This window comes from Crinia signifera, chromosome 8, assembly GCF_055691185.1.
Source record: "Crinia signifera chromosome 8, ASM5569118v1, whole genome shotgun sequence".
Lineage (NCBI taxonomy): Eukaryota > Metazoa > Chordata > Amphibia > Anura > Myobatrachidae > Crinia > Crinia signifera.
Genome location: NC_139224.1, coordinates 5154899 through 5174366, shown reverse-complemented (window position 1 = coordinate 5174366; position 19468 = coordinate 5154899). Strand labels below are relative to the sequence as shown.

Below are 19468 nucleotides of genomic sequence, written 5' to 3'. Positions count from 1 at the left end.
GAAGGGAGGAGAGTCACTGTAAAGCTGTCTTTCTGAAGTGGCCACTTACCTCAAATATCCCGCTGACTCTGTCTCTGACGCTCTCTGGAACCTCCGGGGTGTGTAAGTCACTGTCCGTGGTGTGCTCGCAGTAATGCCTGCTGGGAATTGTATTTTTTTCACCCTCGGCAGTAAAGACAGTAGGCGGTTGCCGAACTACACCTCCCATGAACCTTTGCGCCTAGGGTTAATCCTTTAGATCCCTGCTGCGTCAGTGTTCCCGCCTTTACTGAGGTGACTGGTGAATGGAGGAATAATAGGTGAGATAACAGCTCATAAGATACAGTAGTAGGCACTTTTATTATGTAGTGTATATACATTGTTTTACTTCATATTTTCTGTCACCATGCAACATAAAACTATATATTTTTTTATAAATTGTAGACATTAAGTCAACATTTAATACTGGAGGTAAAATGGGGACATGCCATCACATGTGTTGAACAGGTTAATTGAGAAGAAAGGTGCTTCAACACAGATGATGGTAATCATACATTAAGAGTGAAGTCCAGAAGCAGAGCATTGTGCTGGGAGGTGTATGTATGCATATATATATATATATATATATATATATATATATATATATATATATATATATATATATATATATATATATATATATATATATATATATATATATATATATATATACAGTGGTCGAAGTGGGGCGGTATACGGGGGTATGGCATACCCCCACTTTAATCTGAAGATAAAAAAAAAAGTTTTTTTTCCCCCTCTGGATGCTCTCTGATCACTCAGCAGCACATATTGTGCTTTTGTAATACCCCTGTACAACGGGGCAGTCTGGCAGGGGACGTTGATGGACAGGGGGGTGTCCGAAGGTGCGCACTATATTCACTCTTTACTTTTCCATACCCCCACTTCAAAATTTCCACTTCGACCACTGTATATATATATATATATATATATATATATATATATACTAGGTGATTCATCGCGCCCTACGGGCGCTCTTCACACCGTTGTAAGGGGCTGCGCCCCCTTAATTTGTGAACATTTGTATATGAGAAAGATGGTTAGAATTGTATGAAAAATGGCCTGGATTGCAACTTGAGTTATAGGTGAAATGTGTTAAATAGAGAGCATATGATGTGGAAGGGGGTGTGTATTGTTTTGTTTAATTAAAAAGCGGTTACAGAGTAAGATGTACATTGATAGTGTGGAGGGTACAGTGACATTTGTGGGTGTGGGGGGGGGCTGTGTGTGCATGTTGTTTAGGTGTGCGTGTGCAATAGTATAGTAGGGTGTTTCTGAGTCAGCGGCTCCCCACTGGCGGAGGTCACGACACAGGAAAACAGGAGGCTGGGTAGTGATAGGGGTGTGTGGGCATAAGGGGGACTAAAGAGGAGGGTGAGAGATACTGTGCAGCTTCTGCCAGTGGGTGAGGGTCCAGTGTGGCAGTACAGGATGGTGGCCCTGAGTCAGTGTCTCCTCCTACTGGGTGGGAGTTAGGGTGCATGAGAGCAGGAGGCTGGGCTATGAGGCATGATAGGGGTATGTGGGCAAAACAGCGTCAGCGACTCCCCAGTGGTGGAAGTTATGCTTCAGGAGAGCAGGAAGCTGGGTAGTGATAGGGGTGTGTGAGTATTAGGGGGACTAAAGAGGGGCTTAGGGGTGCCGTGAATTGCGGGAGGGGTGCGGGGGGTGCCGTGAATCAAGGGAGGGAGGGGGCGCAGGTGTTGGCGAATCGCACGACACATAGTTCATAGTTGTCACTAGAAAAAAATTGCTACAAGAAAAAATCAACACAGAAAGTTCAACACATGTAAATGTTGACATAAGTGTGGCACTTCATCGGTGTCCATGTCGACACATGAGAATGAATATGAAAACATTCAAAAAAAGAAAAATAAATCTTCAAAAAACTCATGTCAACCTTTTTCATTGTCGACCATAGCCTTGCCAGTGTTTTGCATGTGCCATTTAATCCTGGGGTTGCCGTGAATCGCGCGCGGGGGTGGGGGAGGTGAGGGGTGTCCGCGAATCACGGGAGGAGGGGTCGTGGGTGGATGCCGTGAATTGCGGGAGGGGTGGGGGGGTGGGGGGGGTGCCGCGGATTGGGGGGGCGCGGGGGGTTGCAGTGAATCGCGGGAGGGTGGGTCGCGGGGGCGGGGGGTTGCCGCAATGACAGGAGGGGGGGTCAGGGGTGGGGAATCGCGGTAGGGGGGGGTTGTGGGGGGCACCGTGAACCGCGGGATGGGGGGCCGGGGGGTTTGCGCGAATCGTGGGAGGGGGGGTCGCGGGGTGGGCCCGCGAATCGCGGGAGTCACCGGGGGTGCCGCGAATTGCGGGGGTTGTGCTGCAAATCGCGGGAGGGGGGTCGCGGGGGGTGCCGCGAATCGCCACAAGAAAAAATGGTACTTGTTTCCTAGCATGGCCACAATCTTGTCCATCGTGTATCTTTAAGTTAAGGTACGCGATGGACCCGATTTCCTTTGAAATCAGGTCCATTTTGCCGGCAAAGGCAAAATGGGGTCCATCGCGTCGGTCGTGTGCATTAACATGGCACGCACGCGACCGACGTGATGGACCCGATTTTGCCATAGGCTTCAATGTTAAAGTAAGGCAATTTTGAAGTCTAGATTTAGACGTCTAAATTCAGACTCCCTGCAGTCCTGCGCACCGCTGACAACCCGGCCATTTACACTCCTCCGGCAATTTAGAAGTCTAGATTTAGACGTCTAAATCCAGACTCCCTGCAAACCGTTAAGATGGGGGCATCTAAATTTAGTTGGGTCTAGGGGTACACTATTAAACCTGTTCACAATGACACTAGTTGACGTAACAGCTGTCGACCTTAATAATTCCACTATCCACGTCAACCCGAAGCGTGGCGAGCGGCGGTGGTACGCGTCCTACGACCTTTTCATACCCCAACTATCCACGTCGGCGTGGAGTTGATTTTATAAAGTGTGGCAAGCCCGAAGCGTGGCGAGCGCACGCGGATACCTGTGAAGCCCGCGAGGGGACGCGGATACCTGTGAAGTCCCGAATGGGTCATAAAACCAACAAGGACAAAATCCCGACATTCAAAATCCCGACAGGGTCAAAATACCGACATTTAGAATGTACAGGTGAAACAGTACACATGACTTTCCGTTGACAGGTCGCGGGGTCGACATGGGGTTTTTCACAGTTTTTTTTACCCAAATGTCAACAAAGTCGACATGAACACAGTTGGAGGTGAACCGCAGCCCTTCGCATAGCTCGCAATGCTTCGGGCACACTATTTTATTCTCCCACCACGCCCTAGTGGATGGTAGGGCATGAAATACCGCCTGTCGGCACATGTCGGGTCAAAAAACAGTGAAAAAACCCATGTCGACCTTGCGACCTGTCGACGGAAAGTCATGTTGACTGTTTCACCTGGACATTCTATATGTCGGTATTTTGACCCTGTCAGGATTTTAAATGTCGGGATTTTGTTCTTGTCGGGATTTTGTCCTTGTCGGTATTATGACCCATTCGGGATTTTGACCCTGTCAGGATTTTGACTGCATCCCCCCCAAATATAGACCAATTCTATGTGCACTCGTCAATTTATCAAAGAGGAATCATTGTATTTTTATTTCCAACGATGGCATCAAAGTATGCTATCAAAACACAAATGAGCCCCGACGTTTCAGTCCACAATCCGGACCTTTATGAAGGAGATTTTAGTGGTAACAGGAGTCACATAATATTCAACTGAGCTCTAGCAGATCAGCATGGTGCTGATCATCTAATTTTCTCTAAATAAATATGTAAAAAAAATTATGAATCATGGTCATTAACAATTAATTTATATATATATACACAGATGGAGCTCCTGCTATCCTTGGCCAGGGCTCGCCACACCCTCCCCACGAGCGCCGGCGGCAGGGGCTTCACGTAACTTGGACATGTGTGCGTCTCACACGGGGACGCTGCGTGTCCCTGCCCGTCTCCGCTTCAGGGAGACGGGCAGGGTTTGGGGGGGCAGCGAGGGCGATGATCTGTGATGGTGGGGAGGCGGCGGGGACCGGAGGAAGGCTCCGTTTCCCAGGGGGCGCGCGTGCGTCTCGTGGTAAGAGATATTATAGATAGTGATAGACTCAAGATATTAGGGATATGCCTGAATATAGATTAATGTGGAATTGAGGCAGACTTTCTAAAAATGGCGACCGGAGCTGAGGATGAGGCTTGGATTACAAATAGTCCTGTATAAATTATATATACAGGATTTGAAAATGAGGCTTGGTAATAAACTATATAATGGCTTCGGAGATACTCCGATTAGTATGCTTAAAATGAGGCTTGGATATAAGATGGCCGCGGCTGTCTATAAAGGAGAGAGGTGATAACGAGGCTTGGAACACGAGTATTGTGAGCCCTACACAGTCCGGTCACTGCAAAGCTGGTAAATACCGCTGGGAATATATTGAGAGGTTCACCAACTCCAGGCCATTTGTGGCCTGCGAACTGCCGATACCTGAGCACCTGGAGTATACCCCTAATTAAAGGGAGAATTTAACTCGTAAGGGCCCTACATACGCAGAGATGTGTGCCAGAGATACATAACGGGAGATTCAGCACAAGAGATTTCACTCTTGTGACTCATTTCAGACAATGAGCCACATACAGAGAGATTTGTGTCAGAGATTCAAATTGGGAGATTCAGCACGGGAGATCTCAAATCTGTCACTACTGTCAATGCCATCAGACTGCACTGTGTATATATACACACACACACATATATATATATATATATATATAGACACACACACATATATACACACACACACACACACACACACACACACACACACACACATATATATATATACACATATATATATATATATATATATATATACACATATATATATATATATATATATACATACACACACACACACACACACACACACACACATATATATATATATATATATATATATATATATATATATTTATTGGTGGAGATATGAAATGGATGTTATATATAATGAAAAGATAGTACGCTGGTGGCATAGTGTTGCTGCACAGGGCTAAATAATTAAGCCCTGAGACAGATATTCACCCCCCAGACATTGGTGGCACAGTGGAAAAAAAATATATACTTACCTACTCCGGAGTCCAGCATCACGGCCTCTCTGTCCCGCGGCGTCATCAGGAGGGGCGGCGGTCTCCGGCGGTGCCTGATGTCATCGGCGGCGGCGGTGCGTCCTCGTCTCAGGTGTGTCATCTCAGGTGCAGCGGCGGTGTCATGCGGGCGGCGTTCAGCGGGGCTTCAGTCGCTCAGAACAGCCCTGCTCATCTGCCCGCAGCCACACATGCGGGAGATGAGCAGGAGCTTTATCAGCGACTGCTCTGTATTGTACAATCCGTCCGTTCTGAATCTTGGGTAGATTCAGAACGGCGGGTGCGTGCATGTAAATCGCTGTGTGGGCTATATACACAGCGATTTACATGCATTTTCAGGCATTTTCTGAGTGATTTAGTAAAATCGCTCAGAAAATGCCTGAAAATTGTGCTGTGTGTGGGGCCCTTTACAGATACTGATACAGCACCCAGGAAAGGATTTGGTACATACTAAAATCGCATGGCTATTGGAGATTACAGAAATTATTGCCTCCAATGCATTATTCACCACAAGACTTTAAAATTCAGACCATATAAGCAATTTAAGGGGGGTATTCAATCTGGGGGTCATGGCTGTCGAGCTTGCTCGACAGCCGTGACCCTGTCCTGTTCTTGGCCTGCTCGACCGAGAACACGCAGGCGGGATTCAATCTCCCACCTGGCGTGGCCGAAGTCGCGGCCGGGAAGAGGCGAGCTCGTCTCTTCCCGGCCGTTCTCGGCAGAACAAGCCCAACTGCTTGTGAAGTCAGGGAAGACAGCATTGAATAGGGCCCGGCGGCCATCTACCCCTCAGGAGATGGTCGCCGGTGATTGAATACCCCCCCTAAGCCTTATGAATTCAACTAATAGCGCTAGTATTTTTATGTTATATGTTGTGTGTCATGTAATGTCCTTGTAATATATGTATGAAGTGCACTTCGAGATTTTAATTATATTATTAATAAAATGTTATGTTGTATAAATTGTTGTGATTATTGCGCCTCTTAAAGGTAATAATTTATATTGTTACCACCCCTATAGTATATTATTCTGTTCCTGTCACAATGGGCCTTATTCTGGTCGGTGCGGCCAGGACCGTGCGTCCTAAACCCCGCCTTTCGTACGGATCGCTCACTCCGACCGAATGCGGTAATCCGCTGACCGCACGGAGCACGAGTGAATTTCTTACGGATACACCTCCTCCATCTCTTGGAACGTCCCCCTTCATTCGATGGTCGCAGAACATCGAATGCAGGACCGAGTGGTCCGCCAGCTCCCGCAACCTCAGACCACACAGGCATTACTCCGTGCAAAAGCAGGGATCTGGGCGGGCAGCTGACATCCAGCAATGTCATATGTCCGCCCCCTACACGTGCGTCACGGCCGCATTACCATACGTACGCCCAGCGTTTTCATGGGAACGCCCATGAAACGCGGGGTGTAAACATATGGTAATGAGCCCAAACAGCCCTTCACGCCCCTCTCCACCTCCTGTTCGTAGTGTACACATTTCATGCGGAATTTGGCCGTGCGTCCCGTTCGCACATGCGCAGAGACGCCTCTGCACATGCGCAGACACAAAACATCGGCGGCACGAACGCACGCGGACATTACCGCACCAACCAGAATAAGGGCCAAAGTGTGTGTGTGTGTGTGTGAGAGATATATACACACACATACACACACACAAACCTATGCTTCGGGTGTAATAAAAGTCCTGTGTGACAGCCATGCTTCCACTCTGTTGTACTCCTGTATTTGTAATGCTAGGTACAGCACTAAGCAGAATACGCATCCAGCAGATAGGGTTCTCTCTTTAATCTTCCCCATACAATGTGTCCTTATCTATCACCCAGTACAAGGCAAGCATGGGATTTTAATTCAGCTTCCTATCTGGAAGCGTCATTAACATAACTGGTTTAGTAGGTTGGGAGGTTTTATAAGGATCCGCATTTTTGGCAGGCTGATCCTCGAAACGTGAAGTCTCCCTCGCTTTTTATGATCTATGGAAGAGCCTTAAATACATCTGGCGCCAGGTAAAAGTGGTAGTAAATAAGTTGCACAATTAGTTTTTTTTTTCTAAAAAGGCAACATGTAGGTAATAGAAGCAATGTAATAAAACAGCAGAAAAAACTTTTCCAATATTGGCACAAGTTACAAAGTGAAACAGCAGGACCAGACAATAGGTGCTGGTTCCACCCCAGTCCAGCATTCCTCCCCCTGATCTTTTCCCCTTCACTCTTTCTCCACCTGTCTGGCTTTCACGTCTTATTGGGTGTTCCAATGCTTTCTTCATTTCAAAACTAAGCTTATTATCAATACCCCTTTTACACCGCCGAAAAATCCGGGTCAGCGGCGGGTCAGACCCGGATCCGCGGCGGTGTAAATGGGGGGTATCCGTTTCCATTTACACGGGTCCTCTACCCAGGTCCTGACCTGGGTAGAACACGGATAGGACCCGTGTAAATGTCGGTGTAAATGGTCCCGCTGCGGGTGCAGGCACCCGCAGCGGGTCCACAGCGTGCAGCGCTGGGGAAGATGTTCCCAGCTGCTGCGGGAGGAGGGGGGTCCCTGCGGCTGCTGAGGAGAGGGGGGTACCTGTCAGCCTGCTGTGCTGGGGGTACGGGGGTGCTAGGGGTGCTGGGGGTACCTGTCCTGCCTGCGGTCGGATCTCAGCGGAGAAGATGATGTGCGCCGCTGCTGTATCACCCCCCCCCCCCCCCGCATCCGGCAGCCGGTCCCTGCGGCGTATGGAGTGTCAGTATCGGCGGTCCCTCCAGCGCATAGGAACTAGTACTAGTTCCCATGCGCCAGAGGGACCCCCGCCACTGACACTCCATACGCCGCAGGGACCGTCTGCCGGGGAGGGGGGGGGGTGGTACAGCAACGGCGCACATCATCTTCTCCGCTGAGATCCGACCGCAGACAGGACAGGTACCTTCAGCACCCCTTGCACCCCCCAGCACCCCGGTACCCCCAGGTACACCAAGCACAGCAGGCAGGACAGGTACCCTCCGGCACCCTAAAAAAAAAAAAAAAAAAAACACTTAACCTGGGTCAGCCCTGATATATATATATATATATATATATATATATATATATATATATATATATATTATATTTCTATATATTATATATTTCTATATATATATATATATATATATATATATATATATATATATATATATATATTTCTATATATATATATATATATATTTTTCTATAAATATATATATAAAATATTATTTAAGGCAGGGCTGACCCAGGTTCAGTGTAAATGGTGCAGACCCAGGTCCGACCCAGGTCAAAGTGCTGTGTAAATGGGGTATAAAGCAGGGTCAGACCCTGGATACTCCAGCATTCAAAGACCAGGGTCCGACCAGGGTTTTTGGTGTAAAAGGGGTATGTCTCACGCGCACCCCACTGGGTCCCATTTTTCTTCAAAGCTCTCTAAATTTTGCCCACACTATCTCCTCTCCACCGCTCAAATCCACAGACTGGGAGTCACCCTTGGCTTCTTCCTTTCTTTCGCCATCCAACACTGCCATTTCCAAGTCAACAACATCTGTACTGCAACACCTTACTAGTGTTCCTTCTAGGAACAGGGGCAGGCAGGGCGCCGGTGCACGGGGGCAGCATCAAGGGGTCGGACCGCCCCCGATGTAACTGTTCTGGGCGGTCACAAACGGGGCGGCCCCAGCCATTGTCAAGAAAAGGGGCGGGTCCGGCCGCCGCCGTCACTGAAGGGGGTGGGCCCGGCCGCCCCGAAGGCTCAGTACTGCCTGGGAAGTCGGGCTTCCCCGGTACCACCAGAGGAGTAGGAGGCAGGCTGTTTTAGCGGTGAGCTGCCAGAGGGGCAGGGCGCAGTCTAGCGGGAACACTACTCACTATGGTGTATTGTCTGCCACAAGTTTGCACCTTATGTCAACTTCCCCTCTCCTTCAGCTTCACTGTCTCCCCTTCGTCTAAAGCCGGGATGACTGGACTTTTAGCCTCGGTGATCTATTCTAGAGGACAAACATCTTTCGCAATCTGCGCCAGTAAATCAGCATTTTTTAAGACTAAAAGATAATAAATTGAAACTAATAAAATATATTATTTTAACATAAAGCATGTTTTGGAGCTGGATAATGTATTTAACACCCCAAAATAAACAAAGGAAGAAATATTGAATGCGGGGACTTGCAAGCGGATGTGTAAGCGTACACATCCACTCGCAGCCTAGCGAGGGGATTCGGGGGGGTGCATTCGCTGGGGCTGCTTGCCAGGCTCGAGCAGGTTAGCCTAGCGTGCAGGTCTGAATCATCCGTGACAAAAGGTTGACACAAGCAAAAAAGTCAACATGAGTTTTTCAGGGGGTTTTGGTGTCAATGTCGACACCGCAGCCCTGGGATCCATAATTACTTTATCTCATTCCCTGTCTTTGGGCCAACCTTTAACGTTCCCAATAAGAGTCCACATGGATTGTAAAGCATGAAAAAATAAAGAAGGGTAATTCCATAAAAATGTCCTGTTCCTGTAACGTTTGTTAACAGATTTTATGACAGGCTTTGTATCAGAATGAAAGCCAATCATGTACCACACAAACATTTACTGTGCACATGGCGACATATTGCTTGTGTCGATCTTTTGTGAATGTCAGCCTTTTGTATGTTGACCGTTTTTCAAAGTTGACCTTTTTTTGACAGCCACGGTCAGGTAAGCGTTTCCCGGACAGCGTGAAATCCCACCTGGCAAATCAGGGTGTACGCGGTGCGAATAGATGTGTACGGCTTGCGAATAGATGTGTACGGCGTGCGAATAGATGTGTACGGCGTGCGAATAGATGTGTACGGCGTGCGAATAGATGTGTACGGCGTGCGAATAGATGTGTACGGCGTGCGAATAGATGTGTACGGCGTGCGAATAGATGTGTACGGCGTGCGAATAGATGTGTACGGCGTGCGAATAGATGTGTACGGCGTGCGAATAGATGTGTACGGCGTGCGAATAGATGTGTACGGCGTGCGAATAGATGTGTACGGCTTGCGAATAGATGTGTACGGCTTGCGAATAGATGTGTACGGCTTGCGAATAGATGTGTACGGCTTGCGAATAGATGTGTACGCCGTGCGAATAGATGTGTACGGCTTGCGAATAGATGTGTACGCCGTGCGAATAGATGTGTACGCCGTGCGACTAGATGTGTACGCCGTGCGACTAGATGTGTACGCCGTGCGACTAGATGTGTACGGCTTGCGAATAGATGTGTACGCCGTGCGACTAGATGTGTACGCCGTGCGACTAGATGTGTACGCCGTGCGAATAGATGTGTACGCCGTGCGAATAGATGTGTACGCCGTGCGAATAGATGTGTACGGCTTGCGAATAGATGTGTACGGCGTGCGAATAGATGTGTACGGCTTGCGAATAGATGTGTACGGCTTGCGAATAGATGTGTACGCCGTGCGAATAGATGTGTACGGCGTGCGAATAGATGTGTACGGCGTGCGAATAGATGTGTACGGCTTGCGAATAGATGTGTACGCCGTGCGAATAGATGTGTACGCCGTGCGACTAGATGTGTACGCCGTGCGACTAGATGTGTACGCCGTGCGACTAGATGTGTACGCCGTGCGACTAGATGTGTACGCCGTGCGAATAGATGTGTACGCCGTGCGAATAGATGTGTACGCCGTGCGAATAGATGTGTACGGCTTGCGAATAGATGTGTACGGCTTGCGAATAGATGTGTACGGCTTGCGAATAGATGTGTACGCCGTGCGAATAGATGTGTACGCCGTGCGAATAGATGTGTACGCCGTGCGAATAGATGTGTACGCCGTGCGAATAGATGTGTACGCCGTGCGAATAGATGTGTACGCCGTGCGAATAGATGTGTACGCCGTGCGAATAGATGTGTACGGCGCGCGAATAGATGTGTACGGCGCGCGAATAGATGTGTACGCCGTGCCAATAGATGTGTACGCCGTGCCAATAGATGTGTACGCCGTGCCAATAGATGTGTACGCCGTGCGAATAGATGTGTACGGCGTGCGAATAGATGTGTACGGCGTGCGAATAGATGTGTACGGCTTGCGAATAGATGTGTACGCCGTGCGAATAGATGTGTACGCCGTGCGAATAGATGTGTACGGCTTGCGAATAGATGTGTACGGCTTGCGAATAGATGTGTACGGCTTGCGAATAGATGTGTACGGCTTGCGAATAGATGTGTACGGCTTGCGAATAGATGTGTACGCCGTGCGAATAGATGTGTACGCCGTGCGAATAGATGTGTACGCCGTGCGAATAGATGTGTACGCCGTGCGAATAGATGTGTACGCCGTGCGAATAGATGTGTACGCCGTGCGAATAGATGTGTACGCCGTGCGAATAGATGTGTACGGCGTGCGAATAGATGTGTACGGCGTGCGAATAGATGTGTACGGCGTGCGAATAGATGTGTACGGCGTGCGAATAGATGTGTACGGCGTGCGAATAGATGTGTACGGCGTGCGAATAGATGTGTACGGCGTGCGAATAGATGTGTACGCCGTGCGAATAGATGTGTACGCCGTGCGAATAGATGTGTACGGCGTGCGAATAGATGTGTACGGCGTGCGAATAGATGTGTACGGCGTGCGAATAGATGTGTACGGCGTGCGAATAGATGTGTACGGCGTGCGACTAGATGTGTACGCCGTGCGACTAGATGTGTACGGCTTGCGACTAGATGTGTACGGCTTGCGACTAGATGTGTACGGCTTGCGACTAGATGTGTACGGCTTGCGACTAGATGTGTACGGCTTGCGACTAGATGTGTACGGCTTGCGACTAGATGTGTACGGCTTGCGACTAGATGTGTACGGCTTGCGACTAGATGTGTACGGCTTGCGACTAGATGTGTACGGCTTGCGACTAGATGTGTACGGCTTGCGAATAGATTTGTACGGCTTGCGAATAGATGTGTACGGCTTGCGAATAGATGTGTACGGCTTGCGAAGACTTTGCAGCTGTGCGAATATTTCCGAAACCATGCGTAAGCCGTTGAACATGAGATGATTTCCCCACTGGTCGCCACTGTCCGCAGGCTCTGAGCAGCCCTGAACTTACTGGACAGCTGCGATGAAATCAGCCTGATCGAGTCCGGAGCTGACATCACACACCCTCCCCTAAAACGCATAGGCAAACCTGCTTTTACCATACTCACGCCCTGGGTTTATTCTGGCACATTTGCTTTTTTTTTTAAACACACCCATGAAACAGCCTGTTACCACCCCCAAATGACGGCTTCCTGTCAATCACCTTGCAAACGGCTAGCAATCAAAAAAGTAGCCGGATTTCTTCGCTGGATGAAGTTGCGCACTTGCATTGCAGCCCAGACGCATGCGCAATCTATTCATCATCGGCCGCTGTGCAAATTCGCACAGCAACAATCATGTCTGAATTAGTCCTACTGTCTGTGAGCCGCCCGGATACCTGACTGACAGTACGGCGATCAGTGTTTTTAGCATCATTGACAAACCAATTTTCTGGCTTTATGAGGTGTGTTTTGAGCATGGGGACCAGTCATTTCATTTATTTTTTTAAACTCCAGGGACTCCATCTGGGTAGTTTGTGTAAAAGATATCAGTCCCCACGCTCAGATAGTTTCTAGTAGTGCTCACTTGAGTTTCTGCTTTATACAGTCCCTATTAGATGTCATAGACAATCCTAAATAATAAAAAGCTAATACAGCTCCTCACCTCTATGGGGGTGTTTTCAGTGGCGCTGTCATTACTGTTATGTTGTTCCGCCACTACGACGGGCTGGTAATATAAGTGTCTGTTTTTGCTTCAGTATGTTGTTGCTGTGAGGCATTTAAGTGGCTCTACCCAGACACATCTGAATTTGTCTCAGTCTGACATTGAACAGACAGTGCAGAATTTATCTATGTTTTTTTTATATTTTACATAAAGATAAACAAAAAGATCCATTCATGCCGACAGAGTTTAACAGTTCACTTAATGAAAAGTTTACTGACGACGTACTTGAAAAAGTCATTGAGGAACAAACAGCCATTATTACTATAAACTGGCCCCAAGTGCAGATTGTACACTTACTCTCTGTGTAAAATCCTCCAGAATATATATACATAAAAGCTGTTTACTTCAGGCCTATTACCATAGTATTAGGCTTTCTTTAATGTCGGAGGGCCGTCATTTTCTATAGATTTATTATTTGAGGGGGGGGGGGGGGGGGGGTGAGAAACAGTGTGAGAAACAAAAACATGTTTTTGAAAACAACTGAATGACTGGAAACTGGGCAAAAATAAATATTGCTGTACAATGGCATTTATAATACACCATCATGTGTCCAGTAATAAGGAAATGCTGTATTTTATCATATAAAATATTACATCTTGGGAGTCACAGGACATCGCCGTTCATAGGGCAAATCTCAGTTAAGCAAAAAAAGCAAGTCATTTTGTGTCTGTGAAAAGTGAGCAAATATATTTATGTTGTTTCTGTGCAGGGTAAATACTGGCTGCTTTTGCATGTAACCCACAGATGTTAGACAGCTTTATGTTTACACTGCAATTTAGATTTCAGTTTGAACACACCCCACCCAACTCTAACTCTCTCTGCACATGTTATGGGCCATGCACTCCCCACGATATGCAGCAACGATATTGGTGGTAGTGAAAATGAGTGACCCGCGGATAAACACAAAACAATATCGTTCAGTGCCCTCCCGGACCCACGCCTAACATACATTCACTGAGGATATCGTCAGATTGTACTGCATACCTCCCAACTTTGCAGCATCTTGAACTTTGCAGCAATCTGTCTGGAAATTAGGGGGTGGAAATGGGGCATGGCCTATAATCGTTTCTTCCCACGAGGCCACGCCCCCATTTTGCCGCTGTGGGGGCATGGCCCAGAGGCTCTGTGAGCCTCTAGCCATGTCTCTAGCGCCGCTCCCGCTGATGGCAGCGGCTTCCTCCTCTGCCCGGCTCCCTGCGCCTGATCCCTCCGCCCAGCTCTGGTAGGTCCCCCGTCCGACTCCGATCCGATGCGCACGGGGCCGCGCATCGTGTCAGAGGGGATGTCTCCATATGCGATTTGGGATGATTTCACGGCCCGATTCATCCGAATCAGGCAAAATCGTGCCCAAATCGCATAATGCATGGGGGCCTTAATTGTCAGCGGTATCTGATGTCAGATCGCTGTGCTTCAGTCCATTTGCACTAGTTTTCACGCTATGTTTGAAGTGTTTAAAACTGGCAGATTATGCACAGAAATCACTAAAACTGGAATTTTGTATTGCAAATGGCATGTTAGTATGTGCTTATATTTGGATGCGTTCTGTTTTGCTGGGTAGATCATGTGGTACTTGTGTATTATCTGGGCACCTGATATATCGCATCGCATGCCACTAATTAAGGCATGCGACGCAATGGGACCTGATTTAGAGCCTTTCCCGGGCAGAGTGTACAATTTAAATATTGCTTTGCATCGCATGCCATTATAATGGCATGCGATGCGATTTAACGCGATTATACCCAATATTACATTGCACAGGCACCCTGATGCCTGATTACAATGTTAAATGCACCCCTAAACCCGATTTTTAATTGTACACCCACCCTGATGGGTGATTACTATGTTAAGTGGCCCCCCATTGTTAACGCCACCCCACTATCAATGGCAACCCAAAGCGTGGCAAACGCAGCGGTACGCGTCCTCCAACCTTTCAATACCCCCACTATCCACGTCGGCGAGTTGATTTTATATAGTGTGGCGAGCGCAGCGAACCACCTAGCCCGAAGTCTCGGTGGGTATGAAAAGGTCGGAGGGCGCGGACCGCCGCCCCTCACTGGCTCGCTGCGCTCACCACGCTTTGGGATGGCCTTAACAATAGGGGGGGGGGGGGGGATTTAACATAGTACTACCCATCAGGGTGGGTGTACAATAAAAATTCAGGTCTGGGGGGGCATTTAACATATGAATCAGGCATCTGGGTGCCTGTACAATTAAAAATCGGGTCCAATCGCGATTTTTTGCCCTGCGATGAAAAAATCGGGCGCCCAGATAATACACAAGTACCGATCCTGTTTAGCACTTTATTGCTTGAACATTAATTTCAACTGGTTTCTTTGGTGTGTCGTGGCGCATTATATTAGACATGCACTTTTTTGAGTTTATAAACCAATGAATTTAAATGTTAATATGAAAAAGCATGAAGCTCAAAATAAACATAAATATCCTCCCCCCCACACCCCCTACCCAAGTTATATAATGAGGGTCTAGGGCACCATATCATACATATCAGAGTCAGGATAGCAGTGATACAGGATTCTTATATGTACTGGCTAGAACAATCTCTATCATGTTTTCTATCATTATGTATAATTTGTATCATAATCCCCTCAATATACAGTTTTGTAATACATAATAATACATAGTTTTTTTAAGTCTTCAGTGCCCAGAGTTTATTATGGGCTATGATATGGTAAGGAGATAAATAAACTGTGTTATATGGAGCTAATGAAGTTGCACAGGAGGAGGAAAAAAATATTTAAAATTATGTTTTGTTGTTAGAAAGCTTGCCATTAATGCCTAGCCCTAACCCGGACATCCCCCTGCAGCCCTAACCCGGACATCCCCCTGCAGCCCTAACCCGGACATCCCCCTGCAGCCCTAACCCGGACATCCCCCTGCAGCCTAGCCCTAACTTCCCCTGTAGCCTAACCCTAACATCCCCCTGCAGCCTAGCCCTAACATCCCCCTGCAGCCTAACCCGGACATCCCCCTGTAGCCTAACCCTAACTTCCCCTGCAGCCTAGCCCTAACTTCCCCTGCAGCCTAGCCCTAACTTCCCCTGCAGCCTAGCCCTAACATCCCCCTGCAGCCTAGCCCTAACATCCCCCTGCAGCCTAACCCTAACATCCCCCTGCAGCCTAACCCTAACTTCCCCTGCAGCCTAGCCCTAATGTCCCTCTGCAGCCTAACCCTAACTTCCCCTGCAGCCTAACCCTAATGTCCCCCTGCAGCCTAACCCTAACTTCCCTCTGCAGCCTAGCCATAACATCCCCCTGCAGCCTAACCCTAACTTCCCCTGCAGCCTAACCCTAACTTCCCCTGAAGCCTAACCCTAATGTCCCCCTGCAGCCTAACCCTAACTTCCCTCTGCAGCCGTTGCTGCAACGGGAGCAAAGGAGCAACATGCAGCCACTGCCTCTGCAAGCGCCTCCGCACATGTGCCTGAGGCATTTTCCTCAGCTGTAGCTGATGAACTCATCAGAAGACGCCTCAGCAGCAAAATAAAAAGCCACATCACATGTTTAAAACTGAAAAACCCGGGTAATACCATTCACACATAAGCTGGGTATTATACCCGGGAGTAAAATACCGGGAAAAACCCTGGTCAATTGCAGGTGCTCAGTATCCGGGAGTGAAATCCCGGGTATACCCTTTCAGACATACGCTAGTCCCGGGTTTGGGCGCGTTCATGTGAAAAAACCCGGGATTTTCACTTATGTCTGAAAGGGGTATAACTTCCCCCTGCAGCCTAACCCTAACTTCCCCTGCAGTCTAGCCCTAACTTCCCCTGCAGTCTAGCCCTAACTTCCCCTGCAGGCTAACCCTTACTTCCCTCTGCAGCCTAACCCTAACTTCCCTCTGCAGCCTAACCCTAACTTCCCTCTGCAGCCTAACCCTAATTTCCCTCTGCAGCCTAACCCTAACTTCCCTCTGCAGCCTAACCCTAACTTCCCTCTGCAGCCTAGCCCTAACTTCCCCTGTAGCCTAGCCCTAACTTCCCCTGTAGCCTAGCCCTAACTTCCCCTGTAGCCTAGCCCTAACTTCCCTCCCACAGCCTAACCCTAAGGTCCCTCTGCAGCCTAACCCTAAGGTCCCTCTGCAGCCTAACCCTAAGGTCCCTCTGCAGCCTAACCCTAAGGTCCCTCTGCAGCCTAACCCTAACGTCCCTCTGCAGCCTAGCCCTAACTTCCCTCTGCAGCCTAACCCTAACTTCCCTCTGCAGCCTAACCCTCTGCAGCCTAACCCTAACTTACCTCCCGCAGCCTAACCCTAATGTCCCCCTGCAGCTTAGATCTAACTTCCCCCTGCAGCCTAACCCTAACGTTCCCCTGTAGCATAACCCTAACGTCCCCCTGCAGCCTAGCCCTAACTACCCCTTGCAATCTAACCATAACATTGGCCTGCAGCCTAGCCCTAACGTCCCCCTGCAGCCTAGCCCTAACGTCCCCCTGCAGCCTAGCCCTAACGTCCCCCTGCAGCCTAGCCTTAACGTCCCCCTGCAGCCTAGCCCTAACGTCCCCCTGCAGCCTAGCCCTAACGTCCCCCTGCAGCCTAGCCCTAACGTCCCCCTGCAGCCTAGCCCTAACGTCCCCCTGCAGCCTAGCCCTAACGTCCCCCTGCAGCCTAGCCCTAACGTCCCCCTGCATCCTAGCCCTAACGTCCCCCTGCAGCCTAGCCCTAGCGTCCCCCTGCAGCCTAGTCCTAACGTCCCCCTGCAGCCTAGCCCTAACGTCCCCCTGCAGCCTAGCCCTAGTGATTCTAGCACAGTGTGGTCTGTATATCAGCACTGATATGCAAACCAGACCTGTACTAGAAACACCACAGCAGACAGCGACACCCCAGGAAGGGAAGAGGAACTACATGGATTTTCAAAGATAGCGGGTGCTAGAATGAACACTACGTCCCCCTGCAGCCTAGCCCTAACGTCCCCCTGCAGCCTAGCCCTAACGTCCCCCTGCAGCCTAGCCCTAACGTCCCGCTGCAGCCTAGCCCTAATGTCCCCCTGCAGCCTAGCCCTAACGTCCCCCTGCAGCCTAGCCCTAGCGTCCCCCTGCAGCCTAGCCCTAGCGTCCCCCTGCAGCCTAGCCCTAACGTCCCCCTGCAGCCTAGCCCTAGCGTCCCCCTGCAGCCTAGCCCTAGCGTCCCCCTGCAGCCTAGCCCTAGCGTCCCCCTGCAGCCTAGCCCTAGCGTCCCCCTGCAGCCTAGCCCTAGCGTCCCCCTGCAGCCTAGCCCTAACGTCCCCCTGCAGCCTAGCCCTAACGTCCCCCTGCAGCCTAGCCCTAACGTCCCCCTGCAGCCTAGCCCTAACGTCCCCCTGCAGCCTAGCCCTAACGTCCCCCTGCAGCCTAGCCCTAACGTCCCCCTGCAGCCTAGCCCTAACGTCCCCCTGCAGCCTAGCCCTAACGTCCCCCTGCAGCCTAGCCCTAACGTCCCCCTGCAGCCTAGCCCTAACGTCCCCCTGCAGCCTAGCCCTAACGTCCCCCTGCAGCCTAGCCTTAACGTCCCCCTGCAGCCTAGCCCTAACGTCCCCCTGCAGCCTAGCCCTAACGTCCCCCTGCAGCCTAGCCCTAACGTCCCCCTGCAGCCTAGCCCTAACGTCCCCCTGCAGCCTAGCCCTAACGTCCCCCTGCAGCCTAGCCCTAACGTCCCCCTGCAGCCTAGCCCTAACGTCCCCCTGCAGCCTAGCCCTAACGTCCCCCTGCAGCCTAGCCCTAACGTCCCCCTGCAGCCTAGCCCTAACGTCCCCCTGCAGCCTAGCCCTAACGTCCCCCTGCAGCCTAGCCCTAACGTCCCCCTGCAGCCTAGCCCTAACGTCCCCCTGCAGCCTAGCCCTAACGTCCCCCTGCAGCCTAGCCCTAACGTCCCCCTGCAGCCTAGCCCTAACGTCCCCCTGCAGCCTAGCCCTAACGTCCCCCTGCAGCCTAGCCCTAACGTCCCCCTGCAGCCTAGCCCTAACGTCCCCCTGCAGCCTAGCCCTAACGTCCCCCTGGCAATCTAACCCTAACGTCCCCCTGGCAATCTAACCCTAACGTCCCCCTGGCAATCTAACCCTAACGTCCCCCTTGCAATCTAACCATAACGTCCCCCTTGCAATCTAACCCTAACTACCCCTTGCAATCTAACCATAACATTGGCCTGCAGCTTTGCCCTAACATTCCTCTGCAGCCTAGCCCTAATGTCCCCCTGCAGCCTAGCCCCAGCTACCCCTGCAGCCTAATCCTAACTTCACCCTAACTTCACCCTGCAGCCTAGCCTGAACTACCCCTGCAGCCTAGCCCGATCTACCCCTGCATCCTAGCCCTAACTTCACCCTAACTTCACCCTGCAGCTTAGCCTGAACAACCCCTGCAGCCTAGCCCCAACTACTACTTGCAATCTAACCATAACATTTTTTATTTTTAACAGAATTCAGATGTCATCATTGTAAACATGTAGACATTCTGAGGATATTGACATAGTGCATGTCCAAAGTTTGAACCATGTAGATATGCAGTTGACTCTTTGACCAGATTCCTTGAGAATATGAGTGCCTATACGTA

The 19468-nt window shown here is 49.7% G+C and overlaps 1 protein-coding gene across 2 annotated transcripts in view; it reads left to right on the top strand.

Annotated features, from left to right (window-relative positions):
* Nucleotides 1-259: 259 nt before the first annotated feature.
* LOC146025658 (renalase-like) overlaps nucleotides 260-19468 on the top strand; it is a 280779-nt gene continuing 261570 nt past the window's right edge. For both annotated transcript variants that reach the window (XM_083155631.1, XM_083155630.1), the window contains exon 1: nucleotides 260-299. The gene's annotated coding sequence lies outside the window, so the exon portion shown is untranslated. The remainder of the gene's footprint in view (nucleotides 300-19468) is intronic.